This window comes from Protopterus annectens, chromosome 10.part0 (assembly GCF_019279795.1).
Source record: "Protopterus annectens isolate FY-2018-M chromosome 10.part0, PAN1.0, whole genome shotgun sequence".
In the NCBI taxonomy this organism is placed as follows: Eukaryota; Metazoa; Chordata; order Ceratodontiformes; family Protopteridae; genus Protopterus; species Protopterus annectens.
The window spans coordinates 23,663,924-23,680,740 of record NC_056744.1 but is presented as its reverse complement, the minus strand read 5'-3'; the positions used below and the strand labels follow the sequence as shown (position 1 = coordinate 23,680,740).

Sequence of the window (16,817 nt, the reverse complement as noted above, 5' to 3'; positions counted from 1 at the left end):
AAGCATAAAGGAGACCGGGAGGCCAAGCATGCACCAGCGATCTCGGACTCCCCTGGTGGGGGAAGCAGAGCGAAGAAATTGTCGCATTTGGCGTTTGAGGGCGAGGCAAAAAGATCGCAACAGGGTTGCCCCCAAACGGCAAAAATCTTCTTCACTACCTGAGGATTGAGAGACCACTCATGAGGGGAAAGAATGGTGTGACTGAGTTTGTCCGCAAGGATGTTGGATTTTCCCGGAATGTGTGTTGCTACAAGAAAGCGTTTGGTGGAAATTGCCCATTCCCAGACTCTCATGGCCTCTCGACAAAGGGGATAGGACCTGGTTCCTCCCTGTTTGTTGATGTACCAGACTACTGACATGTTGTCTGTCTGAATCGCAATAGTCCCTGAAGGAAGAACATGGTGAAGTGCTTGCAACGCTAGGAGCACCGCCCTCATTTCCAGGACGTTTATATGCAACGAAGTCTCTGTGGAGTTCCACGTGCCTTGGACAACCTTTCCCGCAGAATGCCCCCCCCCCCACCCGAGGCAAGAAGCGTCCGTGGTCACTGTGGCTCGGGGAAATGCTGCACAAAAAGGTCTCCCTGTCAGAGGCTCCGGAGATCGAAGCCACCAAAGAAGGGAATCCTTGCATGCTTTGCTGACCGCTATCGGAGTGTTGAGAGAGGAACAGAGAGGGGACCACTGAACTTGAAGGGTCCATTGAAGAACCCTCATGCGTAGGCGCGCATGAATAAGAAGCGGGATAGCTGCCGCCATCGAACCTAGGGCCCTCAGGACCGAAGCTGCTGTCGGAAATGGTTGCAGGACCGCTGCGACATGACACTTCAGGTTGGAAATTCTGTCTGGGGTGAGGAAGGCTCGCATAGACCTGGTGTTTAGTCTTCCTCCTATGAAATCTATAACTTGAGTGGGGTGCAGTAAAGATTTCTCCCAGTTGACAGTGATGCCCAGCCTTGGGGCTAAACGAAGGAAGTAGTCCCTGGCTGAGCACAGAAGATGCCTTGATGATGCCGTTAGGAGCCAGTCGTCCAGGTACGGAAAGACCTGTAATCCCTGGAGCCTCAGGTGGGCCGCTACAACAGCTAAAACCTTGGTGAACACCCTGGGGGCTGAGGTGAGACCAAAGGGAAGGACCCTGAACTGATAATGACTGGCTCCCAGCCGAAGCGAAGAAACCTCCTGGACCGTCTGTCCATGCGAATGTGGTAGTACGCGTCCTTGAGGTCGATGGAGCACATCCAGTCGTTCTCCCTCAAGAGGGGGAGTATAGATTGAAGGGTGACCATCCGGAACTTTTGCTTGGTTACTGACAGGTTCAGCAGGGAAAGATCTAAGATCGGTCTTAAGTCCCCCATTTTCTTTGGCACTAAAAAGAACCTGGAGTAAAACCCTGACCCGGTTTGATCTGGGGACGACTGGATAGCTCTTTTTCTAGCAGCTGTCCGATTTGATAGCTGCTGCCTCCCTTGGTCGGGTGGTACACATGGGAGGCTGGGAGATTTGGTAACTTTGTATAGTGGAATTGTATAACCTCTGGATATCACACGAAGCACCCAACAGTCTGTTGTGATGGACTCCCAAGAAGTTAGGTGCCTCGAAAAATGCCCCCCGACTGCCTCCAGAGACGGACAGCCGGGCAACCCTTCAGGGCTGCTGCGTGGGTCTATCAGAGAAAGGTTCTCTGGACCCAAAGTTGCTAGGAGCCCCCCTGCCTCTAGGACGGCGACCTCCCCGTCCTCCTCTGCCACGGAAGGACTGGTTATCCGGAGCAGGTTGGGACTGCTGCGATTTCCAGAACCACATCTTCTTCTGTCCCTTTTGGTTCTTCGAAAAGGACCTCTGGGGAGCTGAGAAGCGGACTCTGACGGCAGACAGCGTCTTCCCGTCCTTCTCGCTCTGGACTAATGTTTCGCGAACAGTTTTGCCAAACAAGGCAGAACCATCGAAGGGGGCATTCGCGAAGGTCGCCTTGAAGGGCTCTGCGAAATCACAGTGGCGGAGCCAGGCCTGCCGCCTCATGACTAGGCCTGCTCCGCTGGCTCTAGCGGCTCCCTCGGTAGCGTGAGAAAGCAGCCGCATAGATGTGTTAGAAACAGATCTAAGAGTGGCCATTCGAGTGGAGTATACCTGCTTATCCTCACTCGACATGGACTCTGGGGGAGATGCAGCGTATTCTTTAATCAGATCCCGCTGCATCCTGATGACATGTGCCATGTAGTTCAGCGCTCTCAAAGAGAAGGTTGCTGAACTGAAAACTCGCTTCCCAATGCGATCCATCGAGCGGGACTCCTTGCCCGGAGGATGCATAGAGGGACTCTCCTGGGCCAATTCCCTCTTAGTGGCTGCAGCCATCATCATGGCATCTACTGGGGGGCCTTTGCTCCAGTGAGTGCGGTCCGCCGGAGGGGAAAGGATACGGTCAGGACGCTTGGGTACAGGCTCAACGGTGTCCGGATCCTTCCACGCTCTGATGGATATAAGGTCCACCAGAGGATCGGCAGGAGGGGACACCCAAGAGGTAGATGGGCCCGCCTCGAATGCCTCCAAGAACACAGACTCGTCTGAGGAGGCCTTGGGGGCTGACCACCCCCCCCTGATCCTCAACATTTCCATAATGTCTCCAAATGAGACATCCTCAGGGGGTGACCTTGGGGAGCCTTCCCCTTCATCCAGGTCTGTGTCTTCGGTAACGGACTCGGGGGAGTCCATGTGCCTCCTTTTGCACTTACGCTTCCGAGGTACTTCTTCGGGGGGGGCTGTCCGAGGAGTACTCTTCCGCAGCTGGATGTTCCAAGGGAACTACTTGGGACATCGAGGCGGGCTGTCCCTGGGACCGGCTGGTGGGGGCCTGGCCCAACTGCAAGGGAGCGCGGGATGGAGCCGTGGCAGGGACCGGGGGTCCGGTAGTCCTCAACAGTGCCCTTTCCACTACGTCGAAGGCCGAGGGGGAGCCAGCTTCTCTAAACCCCGAGAGCCGACCCCCACTCGGATCCGACGCACGGATCGGAGCCGGAGCCGAGACCGTCGGATCCGAGAGACCGGTGTGCTCCGACCTAGATGGAGCCGAAGACACACCAGCTCCCTCGGATCCGAGGCTCGCCCTCGGCTCGAGAGGTCGGGTCCGGCACCAAGCATTCAAGGGATGGGACGGATCCGAGGTGCGCCGACCTATCGGATCCGACCCACCCCCGGATCCAACTCTGCCCGGCGCCGACAGCTCCGAACCCATGGTGTGGGTCGGAGAAGGAGCCAAAGGGGTCGAAGCCCCTCCCGGATGGGGGGGCTAGGAGCACTCCCATTTGCATTTGGGCCAGGATGAATTTCCTCATCATCCGGTCCATATCTGCTTCACTCATAGAAAAGGTGGATCTAGTCGAGGCCACCGAAGCGGATCTAGAGAGCCGCCTTGGGGACCTCGCTGAAGGGCTAGCCTCCTCCTCCTCGGGCCCAGGAGAGAACCGAGGGGAGTGGAGCCGAGGAGGAGGAAAGCTAGAAGGCACAGGAGAGGCCCGCTTAGATGGAGGAGCCGAACTAGAAGTTTCAGCTCTCCGTTTGTGGTGCCTCTCCCTGTGCCTCTCCTTCTTCTCTCGCTCCCTAGAAGACTCTCTCTCCTCCGGCATCTTAGAGGGAGGTTGAGTCCCAGCCGGTGGAGGAGAGCCCACAGCAACTGTTTGCTGTGTAGAAGGGGCAGAAGCCGAAGTGGTATCTGGAGGGAGAAGTCCCGCCAGAACCAGCTTCGACCTCCGCTCCCTCAAAGCTCGGGGGTTGAACCCTGCACAAATGGTACAACCAGAAGACAGGTGTTCAACCCCCAAGATGACCGAGTGTGGCCATCCGCTGGGGACAGCTTATGGCCTCACTCGGTACATTTAGAGAATACTGCCTTATGGGCTTCAGACATGTTAAGCCCTAACAGGCCTAAAATACACACACACACACACAATCTACGCAAAACCCAAGAAAAAATTAAAAGAATAGAGAGAGGAAAGCCTAACACAAACACCTCTTAACTAATTAAATTAAAAAAGTTAAAGTTTTTCAAAATTTTCCTGTCAGAAAACTTATCTGCACTAGGAGCTCTAGGAATCCGTCGCAACTTGAAAGCGGCAAACGAAATCTGAGGTCAGTCAGGGATTGGCAAGGGGTTATGGGTAGAGGGAGGAGCTAGGAGCTCGGAGCCTAAGCTTTTGAAATGCCGGCTCGGATCCGAGGTCGGATCCGATACCCACAGGTTGCAGACAAATGAAGTCTGCCTACTTCAGATCTGTTATTATGACTACATAGCAAACAGAGTTCATACCCCAAACGTGTCTGTGGTACAAACCTCTCAACCTTTGAGCATTAAAAATCATAGTGTTAGCCTTTAAAAATCATAATACAGGGCTAGAAAGAGGGGTTCTTTTTTATTTTTCATAACAGAAAGCTTTCACATACGAGAGCTCATACAGTTAGAGGTACTGAATTGTTGTGTAGAATCAGGTCAGTTATTTAATAATGCATATTCCTGTAACTAGATCTACCTTTTATGAGGAGCATCAGTAAATCTTGGAGGGGCAAGCTGAAATCTGCAGGTAAAAATCATAGCACTATGCATCGATCAGAGCAGCCGAGAAGCATGTTGTAGCATTAATTGTTTTGCTCCGTTATTGTTAGTAGCTTAGTTTTTTTTTGTGTCTAAGTGTGTTTAACTGTTTTACAGTATATTAAGTTATTATTGTTAATAGTGTACTTTACTGTATTTTATTCCATCTATTACTGCCTGGAGCCCAGTATCATATTACTGGTGTAGTATTTCACTGTATATACTGTTGCTGATAGGAGATCTTTATATATATATATATATATATATATATACAGTCAGGGTTAATATTTCTAGTCTGTGCTTTTAAATACTAACAATACTTTTTGGTGTTAATCTGATTGTCAATGTATGTGACAAGCTATGTATTTATGGAGTGCTTGCTGAAAGTCTGTGGACCATAACAATGATCCTCAGAAGTGTGGAAATGTTTATTGTAAATAAAGGGGATATAAATTAAGTCTGAGGTTGCAGTATCTCAAAATGTTCCCCTTACTCAAAAGAACAGCTGTCTCGGTATATAGCAGGGATGTAGGAGTAATGGTGAGTTTTGTAGTTTATTGTTTTTGTGTTTAAATCCCAATTTATATTTTACAAGGGTGATACTAACACATTCAATTCTCTCACTTCAGACCAGAGGTGCATTCGTACTGGTGTTACAAGTCGGGGATGAAAAGGGTCTGTTGACCACTCTACCTTAACAAGCAAACAAATATATAATTCAATTAATCAATAAATAAGTGTGTGTGTGTGTGTGTGTGTGTGTGTGTGTGTGTGTGTGTGTGTGTGTGTGTGTGTGTGTGTGTGTGTGTGTGTGTGTGTGTGTGTGTGTGTGTACATATAAAACAATGCACGTATGAACTGGGGGATTTCTTCTTCTGGTATATCCAGCTCAGCACAAAAATTATTTTATCTTTGGTTCCTAGGCTTGGAAGTGTGTATGTATTCCTCGTGCAGGTGCACATTGCGATGGCGTGATGATATTTACCCAAGCAAGGAGGGCATGTCCTGCCCATTTTTGTTTAATGCAGTTCACACAGCTTGGCTCTTGATCCCGATGTACATCAGTGGAGTTTCATATTCAATATTTCATTAGCAAAACTCTTGCAAGTATTTCTGCAGTTGGGTTCATAATGATTCATCATGCTCAGTTTCAGCTAAATTACTAAATCATCAAACTAGTGAGAACAGAATAAACTGCATGGCAGTATGTTGTAGCAAACCTTCAACTGCATGCCATTATGCTAAAATATACTAATTCCACAAAGTTTCATAAACTGAAGAGTAAAGAAAAAAGTTAGCTTCAGAATAATAGACCCATCCATTTACTCTGTTGCCAGAGCTTGGAATCAGTATGCAAGCCACAACAAAGCATGTTTCTATGAACCAGAAACTGACATAATTGCTAGTTAGTAGTCTATACATTCATTTTTTTGTCACCCTTTGTTTCCCCACCCCTGCCTCCACCCGCACCCCCTTTAGTGATCATGTCCCTACTGGCCAATCGCACTTTTCATTCCCCATCACTAGTGTGAGGGTCAACAGGGAGGAGTCTTCATTTAGACAGCCATTAGGAGGTGGTTTTAGTTTTTTCTTCTTTTAGCCTTACAGTCCCCACTAACACCAGGCTTATGGAGCGGAACATGCAGTGGGCTTTCTGTACTGGTTGTCTTTCACTTCCACAAGAGAAATTGTCAGAAAACAGCCTCCAACCCCCCTCCTGAAAACATCTCTCTCAGTCTCTAAGCCCTTCAGCTCAGTCACCAGCAGAGGAAGGCCTAAGAAGCTTGAGAACATACATTACCTCATAGAAGATGTAGGCCTTAGATCTGGGGGCTCCCACTAATATTTACAGGACCATTACTGTGATCCTCAGAACATTGCAAAGTGTGAATGGGGAGCATATACCAAGTCTAAAATTGTGGTTTCTAAAATTGTGCCCCTTAGTCCAATGTACAGTGGTCTTGTTAACATACATAAGTATCTGAGTTATAGGGGGCTTTTCACCTGAAAAAATGCTTTTATACTTCTTATGAAACGTACTTTTTCTCAAAACTATACTGTGCATTTTATCATTTGTTAAGTCTGTATTTGAGACTCTATATATCTTATTACTATTTAAAACTTGTTCTTTGGAGATTTTCTCCCCGGGCCTCCGCTGAAAAAGGGTGCAAGAGCAGAAAGACTAACCCGGTCAACAAATGTCAAATAAATAAAAGTATAACAGCTTTATTTGATTTACATATTTTGTGATGTGCCAAGACTCTTAAAAAACATGCCTTTCATTTATGATAGGACTCTAACATCCATGAGGTGTATAGTCAAACTAAGAAATCTCTAGAGCTGTGTACCTCATGATATGCGGATCACAGTAGATAGCTCATTAATGTTACAGCTGTAAATCCTCTAATAGTCTCTGTTTAAACCTGTAAAATATATAGTTATCTATAGCCTGTGAGCTAACATTCATTACATTACACATATCATTTGAAATTACACTTAACACTATACTGTCTTTTTGCACCAGATCAAACTTCTGTATATAGTCAAAAAAATTAAACAGATGAAACTTTTTGTTCATTGACATCATTTTTAACTTTTGAACAATCCTTATATTTGCCTGTTTCTTCAACCATCTTCCATAAATGCAGCATTTAACAGGACTGTTTACATAGTAAATATGAGCTTATTTTTGGGATAGTTCTTACTGCATTACAATTTTATTTGGAGGTGCAACTTCGGGATGGTCCCTAAGCAACTATGGACTGTTTTACTTCTCAGAGTGTGTCTGCATCTCTTAAATGCCACAGTTCTCGCTGTCTCTTTTCTTGCAATAATAGTAGTTGTGACAGTCCTGTTTCTTCATTTTTCCTGAAACATCAATGATGTTTTTGTCTTATACACATATCTGAGTTGACCATTTCTACAGCTTTCCATCTTCACCATGACCTATATAGGAACTTGGTTTGGCTGCCAAATACTTCAGCTTCAGGCTGTGGCCTTTCACTTGGTTTTTGAATTCTTACTTTGTTTCAACCCATAAAAGCTGTGCCTCAGCAGTACGGTATTTCCTTCTCTACTTGTTTCATTCCACCATGCCATTTAGTTTGTGTTGATTTTCAGCTGTTGGTAATATAGTTGAAACACACGATCTGTTTTAACAGTTGAGTTGCTATGAGACAGACTTTCTGAAAGGAATATCATTATAATCATCATCATCATCATCGTCACCAGATGAGAGTTCGTACTGCTCTTACTGCTGTTCTTTTACATACAATTTCACACTTTTTGTATAATTTTGTTCACCTGCCTGTTGGGTTGTTACATGCATAAATGCCTACTCATGGAGAAATCATTTGAATTTCTGGCTTTTGTATTGTGTACCATTGTATGCCCACTTCACTACATGGATGACTTGGAACTGAGCATGTTAGCAAATCTTCCTTTGGATTGATGTTATTGCATGCAATGTGTATGGCATAACTCTGTATTGCTTGTTCTGGGTCGACATTTAAGACCCATACATAATATCACATGTTCTTTCTTTGCACTTTACTGTCTGCAAATGAGAATCAGATATCCTCTCAAGCATTTATCTTCTCTGTTGATTGAGAATTATTTTTCATCTTTGAACATTAGCACTGGTCACAACTTACACCTTTCTTGAAAGAGAAATCCTGAATTTCTTTCTTTTCAGAAAGCTGTTGTTCAGGCTAGCCTTTCATAAGAACATTTAATTGACTATTTTTGTGTCAATATTTGTGCATCTCTGAAATTGTTTTACTTTTTCCTTCTATCATTGTTAATTATTGAATTATCCAAAAATCTGTAACTCTCCTTCTAACAGTTCTTACTTTATGTGTTGTAAATATCACCTGTAGTGGGTTGGCATTTACTATTTAGTTAGATTCTAGTCAGATAAGAATGTCACAGGCAGACACTGTAACCGAGGTTAGGCAAGTAGAAAATAGTTTTATTACTAAAATTAATTAGGAAAGCAATACTAGCAAAAACTATAGTGCAGCGACTGTACCCCTTCTTTTATAGAAAACATTTTAGACTAGAGTAGATAAATCCCCAAAATATGTTTAAACACATCTTATTCCTATTCCCCTTTTATTTTATTATGTAGTAAACATATTTTAGAACATAAACTCTTTAAAAGCACATAGCAGTTGGATTCTAGGTATCAGTATATGTTTTCCTTGAAAAATGCAATTATTAAATTAAAAATTTCCCTTTTAACAAGATCTTCTTTGCATGATAGTAGTTTATTAAGGCTTGTCCTTCACCATAGCTTATCAATCTTTGTCTTTAGCTAAAATATGGAATAAAGAACTAAAATTGAGTCAAACCTGAAAGAGTGATAAAAAAATGGGCTCTAGCTTATGATTGTCACCCTCTGCTTAACTTAAAAGCAGAAAAATATTACCAAAGCAGTTCTGTTTTCTGCATGATCTTCAAATTATTCATCAGTATTTCAAATAGTATTTCTTAGTGACCGCCCCTCCCACCAGTAACACAGGCCATACCACATCCAAGTACTAGTTTACAGCCTGTACAATCACACATTATTGACTAGTTTGACATCTCAAGAAAGCAAAAAAAGTTCCAGCACCAGAATAGGAGTAAATAGGCTACATTTATTGTATAATTAAAATAAAAAACAACAAATAGGCATACCGGTTTCGGCAGATCAAAATGCCTTCCTCAGTGCATTGGAATATATCAGCTCTACACATATTTATATATTTAATTAATTAGCCTGTTGCATTCCAATTGGTCCAGCCCAAATATTCAATTATGTTCATTTAAACCAGGATTAAACAAAGCTCCAAGCTTGACAATCCATCCTGATTCCTTCCTGTTTAAAAATGGAATGCCAGCCTCCTTTGTTGGTTCTATGTCCCTGGATTTTGTCTATAATTGTAAAATTAGATTTGGCAGTGGAACGGGTTAGTGTATGTTTGTATAATGCATTATGAATACGTTTGGTCCAATATCACTGAGATGTTCACTTATTCTGTATTTTACAGGTCGTGATGCTTGCCCTACATAGAACGCAGAGCAAAAACAAGTTGCCAGGTAGATAACCCAGTCACTGCCACAATTTGCAAAACATTTAATATCAAAAATCTGTGAGGTGTTGCTGCTTGTGAATTCAGTAGTTTTGTTTATATAAATACAAAAACTGCAGTGTCCACAGGGATAGCTCCCCACTAACTTGTCCCCAAACAAGGTAGTCTGTTCAGCAGGTATAGGATGTGGATGTTTGTAGTGAGTAAAATATGAATTTATCATACGGCCTCGGCTATAGGAAAAAAGGCATCTTGAGGGTAGTATTTTGGATAAATGTTCATTGGCTAATAGAATGTCCCAATGGTTCTGAATGATGTTCCTAAATTGGAAGGTGTTACTGCCAAATGTGGTAACCATTTGGATATCTTGTACATTAGCCATGCCTTTTCCCCTTGTCCTTGTGGCTATAAGTTAACAATGTGTTCCTGTCCTGTTCTCTGGCAAAGGAGCTGGCCTTATCAATATATTGTTGTTGATAACCCCTATTCAAGAATCTATGAGTGAGGTTCTGTTGGCTATTGCTATAGGCTTCCTCTGAAGAACATATACTTTTGGTATGCAGAAATTGAGACTTGGGGATGTTCCGGATGATGTGTCGGGGGTGGTGACCTGAAGCATGTAATAAACTATTAAATTGGGGGAATTTCCTGTATAGTTTGACATTTCAACAATGCTACCTACAAACATTAGCATACTTACCTTACATAATCAGTCATATAGACTTTATAAAATCATGATAATCTCAATATGGAACAGTTCATCAAAACTAGTTTCTTACATGTACTAATTTGCCCTGCAGATTAATATTATAACAGCCATCTTTTATATTTAACTGCAAACATTTTGAATCAAAGATAAAGTAGCAAACTCATATATTTTCACACAACTCTAACCTAAGGAGTTTGTAGCCTCTCCTTCTATATAACCATATAATAGTATAGCTAACCAAAATAACTGTCCTAAGAAATACAGTTGTATTACTCTGCAAGTGGCTATTACCACACATTGGTACCTAAACATAATAATCTTGCCAGCTGGTACCTAAACATAATAATATTGCTACATTGCAAAGGACAGAGGTGTCCCCCACTCCCATATTTTCTGTTAAACAATAATCATCCTAGCATATCAAGGTCCTTGTCTTCTTAGTATAGTAAAGCTGGAGTTTTTGCTGTGTATCACCTCAATCCTCCTGTTGTGGGCTCTCATGGAATATAAGCAAATGACTCCTTAAGGACATGCAAGTGTTTCAGCTACATGTTTACTGAATACTTACAACTTTATGCTTGTTAAGTTTTTATGGGTACATTCAGGCCAATAAAGCTAAACCCCATCTATGTAAATGTGTGTGTGCATGTATCTGAACCCCATTAGCCATAGACATGTTAGACATGTCATGTGTCAGCCTTCTGCCCTTGACGGAAAAACATAAGTGGTTTATTTAGCTAGCCTTCAGAAACACAGAGCTTAAAACCAAGTATAATGTCTATAAACATTAGAGTACCTACAAAATACCCCAAGTAACATCCAAGCCATAGGCTAAAAAGATCACACAGACAAACCATTCAGTAAAAACTGCAAGAAAAACCCAGCCAAGCAGGAGGCTTCACTGTGTAGTATCTTATACTTCCGGTAGTGGAGGCCCATGTGATATGCAAATGACCCATTAAACACATACCAGTGTTTCAGATACTTTTTAGTTTTAACTTTCTAAGTCTTTATGGGTACAGTCAAGCCAATAAAGTCAAACTCCGTGTGTGTGTGTGTGTGTGTATACATAAAAATAAAATAATTTCAGCACCATTAAACCACAGATATCAGCAAAACTTTATTCAAATAGAGTTCAAGCAATTTCAGATGAATCCTCATGGTAAACACAGGGTTTCACCCTTCAACTTTGTCAATATAGTGAGACAGAAAAAAGTTCTAAATATAAGTGCATTCAGATCCACATGACATTTGAATTTAATTAACATAAAATATAAAAGTAAGCAATTAACTAAATCAACTAACCAATAAAAATTATATTTATAAAAAGTTATATATTTGTAACACGTTATGTTTAAACATACGGATGCACACTGCATTAAATAGCTCTGCTTGCTGGTCTATAATAAACCGTCAAGTTCCTTTCAAAGTTCCTCATTAAATCCAGGTTTGTATAATTCCCCCAATTTAATTCATCTTCTCGCCTTATCCAGTTTTTTTATGTTAGAAGAAAAGACACCACTTATGACTGATCAATACCAATAAAAGTGAAATGGGCACAAATGTCTACTTTTGTATGTTTAAATAGGGCACTTCTTTCCCTTTGGCAACAAATATCACTAAGATGTAGTGCCAACTTTTGTTTCCAAGGTAGTGATGTTTGCTCTACATAAAAAGCACCACACCCACAAGTTGCTAAATATACCAACCAATCATTGTTACAAATTATCAAACGATGTATAGCAAAAACTCAATCTATATTCACTGATGTAAAATATTTCTATTTATATAATCACAATACACACACAACTGACAAATAGAAAATAGCCCTCTGTTAATTGACTAAATTTATTCAAACCAACCAAGTCACTTAAATTTTGACAAATGTTGGCCCAAAGTTTTTCCCCCTTTGGTAACTAAATGGCATTTATCACTCACCACTTTCCAAACAACCTAATGATGATCATTTACAATCTGCCTGATAATATAACGGTTAGTGCCACAAATAGGTAAAAAAACATAAAATGAAATGTTCATCCATATTAGCTCAAAATTTATAAATCAGTGTATCATTTCTTGATGTATCTAATATCCAAGCCTTAGCTAACTTGGTTACTTTTATATAATAACCTCTACTGAAAAATCTCCTTCCCAGTAGATGAACTTCTTCATTGTAAGCTTCTGGGTCATTACACATCCTCCTAGACTTCAAAAACTGGGATTTGTGAATATTCTTAATAACATGTTGGGGGGGGGGTGGCAGCTCCTACCATGTAACAAAGTTTTTGTTGAAAGACTTACAAAAATACTTGTAGTAATACTGCCCTCCAAGTTCTTACTGATATTTATGTCTAAGAAATCAATATTTCAATAATATTGCTTAGCAGTAAGACATATATCATATGTATTCTGATTTAAATATCTCAAAAACTCCATAAAACCCTCCAAACCCCTCCAAAACTCCATGCCAAACCATAAGATTCCCTTGTGTTATATACCTATTTTTGTCTGACATATATTTTTTCTCCAAGAACCTCATATAAATATCTGCATAATCTGAGGCAAATGAGCCACCCATAGCAGTACCTGTTAACTGTAATAAAAAAAAAAAAAAGAAAACGTTTATCATTGAAGTAAAAATCATTTTTGTAGTACATGCTTAAGTAATTGCATAATGAACTGATTAAATTCATCAGAGTACAAATCTGTTTTAGTTAAAAATGTTCAATAGTTTCTAATCTTCCTTTTGATGTGGTATATTGGTATAAAGGGAATTGATTCCAGTATACACATAAGATTAGAATTTCTTAATTCCAGTACATTTAACATATTCAGAAAAATCACTGGTATCATGTAACCTCACTGGTATAAATGTTACCAATATTTTTAAATATTTAAAAAAAATTGAAGCAAGGATCTGTTAAACATCGCTCTCCCCTACAGGTTTATATCAGATGATCGAAAGCTTACAAGTTCGAAGCTCACAACTTCGAACTGCAAACCTCAAAAGCTGACAACATCGAACGTACAAAAATAAATACTAACTATCCAAAAAAAAAAAAACTCTATGCAGGGGGGAAAACCCCCCCTGCACCCCCACACCCCCCACTACTTAAGTATACCAACTCTGAGATCGCACTATAGTACAGTAAAGGGAAATCTTCCCTTCCTGCACTCTATGGCGTTCTCCGTTTTGTGGTTCGATGTTGCCAGCTTTTGGGGTTTGAAGTTTGAAGTTCGAAGTTGTGAGCTTCGGACTTATCAACCTCTGATGGTCTGATATAAACCCTCCCTTACTATAGGTCTCCCTGGTATTGGGTAACTTCCTTATGTATATTAGGAAGAAAATAAGTTATTTGTGGGAGGGGATCTTCTACCATTAATTCTTGACTCAGGGTAGAAGTAATAATACCCTGAGCCACTAATTTCTAAAAAAAAAAAAAAAAAAAAAAAAAAAAAATCAAGCTGTTTTTTTTTAATAAAAAAGTTGGATCCACATATAGATATGGATATGTATTTATATCAGAAAGATATTTAAAGGCTTCCATTTCATAATCCAGTGTAGACCATATAAAAACTGTTTCCCCTCTATTAGCATTCACTATAACAACATCCTCATTATTAGTTAACTCCAACAAAGCTTGATGTTCAGATAATGTTAAATTTAAAGATTACTTGTTAAAATATTGTTTTGGTTTTTATATATATCAAACAATACAACTTGTTCAAAATTTTTAGCTATTCTATGATAGGGTGGATAAAGTGTCACATTTTTAAACCTCGGTGTCACAGGACTATTATTTCCTATAAGGATAGGATGAGTACTAAATCAAAAGTTCAGATTTAACTGCCTACAAAAACATTTACAGTATCAGTATAGGAAATACAAGTTGGTGGTACAAAAGTCAAACTTTTATTCAATAAACTTGAGATAGCATTTGTAAAAGAAAAATTAGAGAATCGCAATCATTTCATCTACTTTAGCATTACTTAAATCATAAGAAGCATTTTTACTTTGATTTCTGTGTTTTCTGCCCCCCTTGTCTGGTCTTAAAGGGGCAGAAATATTAGAGGGCTTATTATAGGGAGAAGACTCGACTGATTCTATTTCTGTATCAGTATTAGATGAAAAATCTGTAGCAGAATCATAGTTTCTCAAAGAAGTACCTCTGTTGTTTCTTTTACTTTTATAAGTGCCTTGCATATTGTTCAGAGCAGATGATTTAGCAAAACAGACACCCTTCCTCTGTTTTCTCAGAGTAAAAACAGTATCAGTATTGTAATCTCTCAGATCTCTTTATCTTTTTTTGCTTCCTAAGTTTAAATTCATTGTCTAATTCTTCCAAACTTTTCCTGTAGGCATGATATAAATCCATAAAGGTGGCATCATTAACAAACTGTTGCACTTAATTAATGCCTGCCCTAACATTGTCTTTCAGACTGGGCACTTGTTATTCATAACATTTTATTAATAACTGAACTAACATTTGGGAAGCAATATCCTGAATGATTTGCCATTTTTTTAATAAAAAATTTACTGTACATACATATACCCGGTTCCATATACACCTGCAGCCCTATCAGAACCATTTTGTGTTGTGAGTATCCTTTTAAAGACTTCAGGTGCCAAATCCCAGATCTTAATCTGTTCTTTTGTTGACTGAGAATGGTAAATGCATTCTGTACCAATAAACCATCTTTGCTGTTTCCTTGCTATATTCTAGGCAGATCAGTCATTGAAGTATTGATTTTAAGGGTTTTATTCAAAAATGGTACAGACTAGTCCACATCATTTTTTTAGCTAAAAAGCGTACCATAACATTTTCAAAATCCAGGAACACCATTTTAAGCAATTAAAAGGACTCTCAGTCAGTATTAGTATTACACCAACAAGGCTCTTCACAAATATAACAGAGTTACAAAAGTGTGCAAGATGTCTATATCTGGTGCACAATAAGAATATACAAGCACCAATAAAAAAAAGTTTTTTGTCTCTCAAATTTGACAAAGCTGAAGGGCGAAACCTTGGGTTTATTGCAAGGATTCATTTGGAGTTATTTGTAGTCTATTTGAATAAAGTTTTGTGTATGTATGTATGTGTATGTATATATATGTGTATATATATATATATATATATATATATATATATATATATATATATATATATATATATATGGGTCTATATGACTTGGTCGACAGTTCATATGATCGACTGTTTATTTGGTCGACAGTTCATTTGATCGACAAGCATTTTAGGTGGGGGGCTTCACCCCCCACACCCCCCAATGTGGGGGGCTGTGCCCCACCCCCCTAACTATATATATCAACTCCAGGGTTACACAACATTGGGGAAGGGGGCAAATGCTTGTCGATCAAATGAACTGTCGACCAAATAAACATTCAATCATATGACCTGTCGACCAAGTCATATAGACCCATATATATATATATATATATATATATATATATATATATACTTTTTTTTTGCAAGATTAAAAATAAACGTTACTGCTTTTTTTTCAAAAGAAACCTAATGGGTGCAGAAAATTATGCTATTTGTTACATTTCATATACATCTTTATTAAATGTTTTACAGCTTTATACTTTTAATTTACAGGGTAGTAATATACATTTTTGCAGATTTGTAGTTACACAGTTGTAGAGGCCTTTTTGTCAGCACCAGTGGTACTGACTAGTATCAAGTAGTACCAAGATGAATGATTAATATATAGATGCTTTATATTGTGCATTTATACACAATGCATACAAAGATAGTAGATACTTGCAATGAATGAAGGTAAAATGGTACACATCAGCTCACCAAAACCAAAGCTTTTGACACAATCCCCCCCAAGCATAGTAGAAAAGCTAAATAAACTGGGATTAAACCCCTATGTCATCCACTGGATTGCCAACTGGCTCACAGATAGGTCACAGGAAATCAAAATAGGAGAAGCCACCTCCAGAAAGACACCAGTCACAAGTGGAGTAATTATTCTGCATTTCTAAATTTCTGAAGTTTTCTTTTTCTGTTAATGTTGTCTGAGGCCTTAGTACCATTATTTGAAATGCATGTTAAGTACAGGACACTTCACAGAAGTCAACTCTGAATAGTTAACAGTTTGTTTTTACCTTAGGACAAGTTAGATTTCTGATTGTGCATTGATCTGCATAGTGCTTCTGTCTGTAGAAGTGTGAGTTTCAGTTTTTGTACTGGCGCCTTTGGAGAATGTATTTATTTATTTATTTATTTATTTATTTATTTATTTTCTGCTGGTGATGCTGTTTTTCCAGAAGTGCTGAACATACCACTTGATATCCTAAGGTCATATCTGCATTGTATTTCAGTGATGTTTAATATCAAGCGTATGTTCTAATTATTTGATGTTCTACAGTGAAGTAGAATAACGGCGTGCCTCGAGTTCGTGTTTCAGCATCTTGGCACAGTC

At 40.0% G+C, this 16,817-nt stretch overlaps 1 protein-coding gene across 2 annotated transcripts in view; it reads left to right on the top strand.

Moving 5' to 3' along the window:
* LOC122812915 overlaps positions 1–16,817 on the top strand; it is a 739,345-nt gene that overhangs the window by 657,532 nt on the left and 64,996 nt on the right. The gene's annotated exons all lie outside the window — the stretch shown is intronic.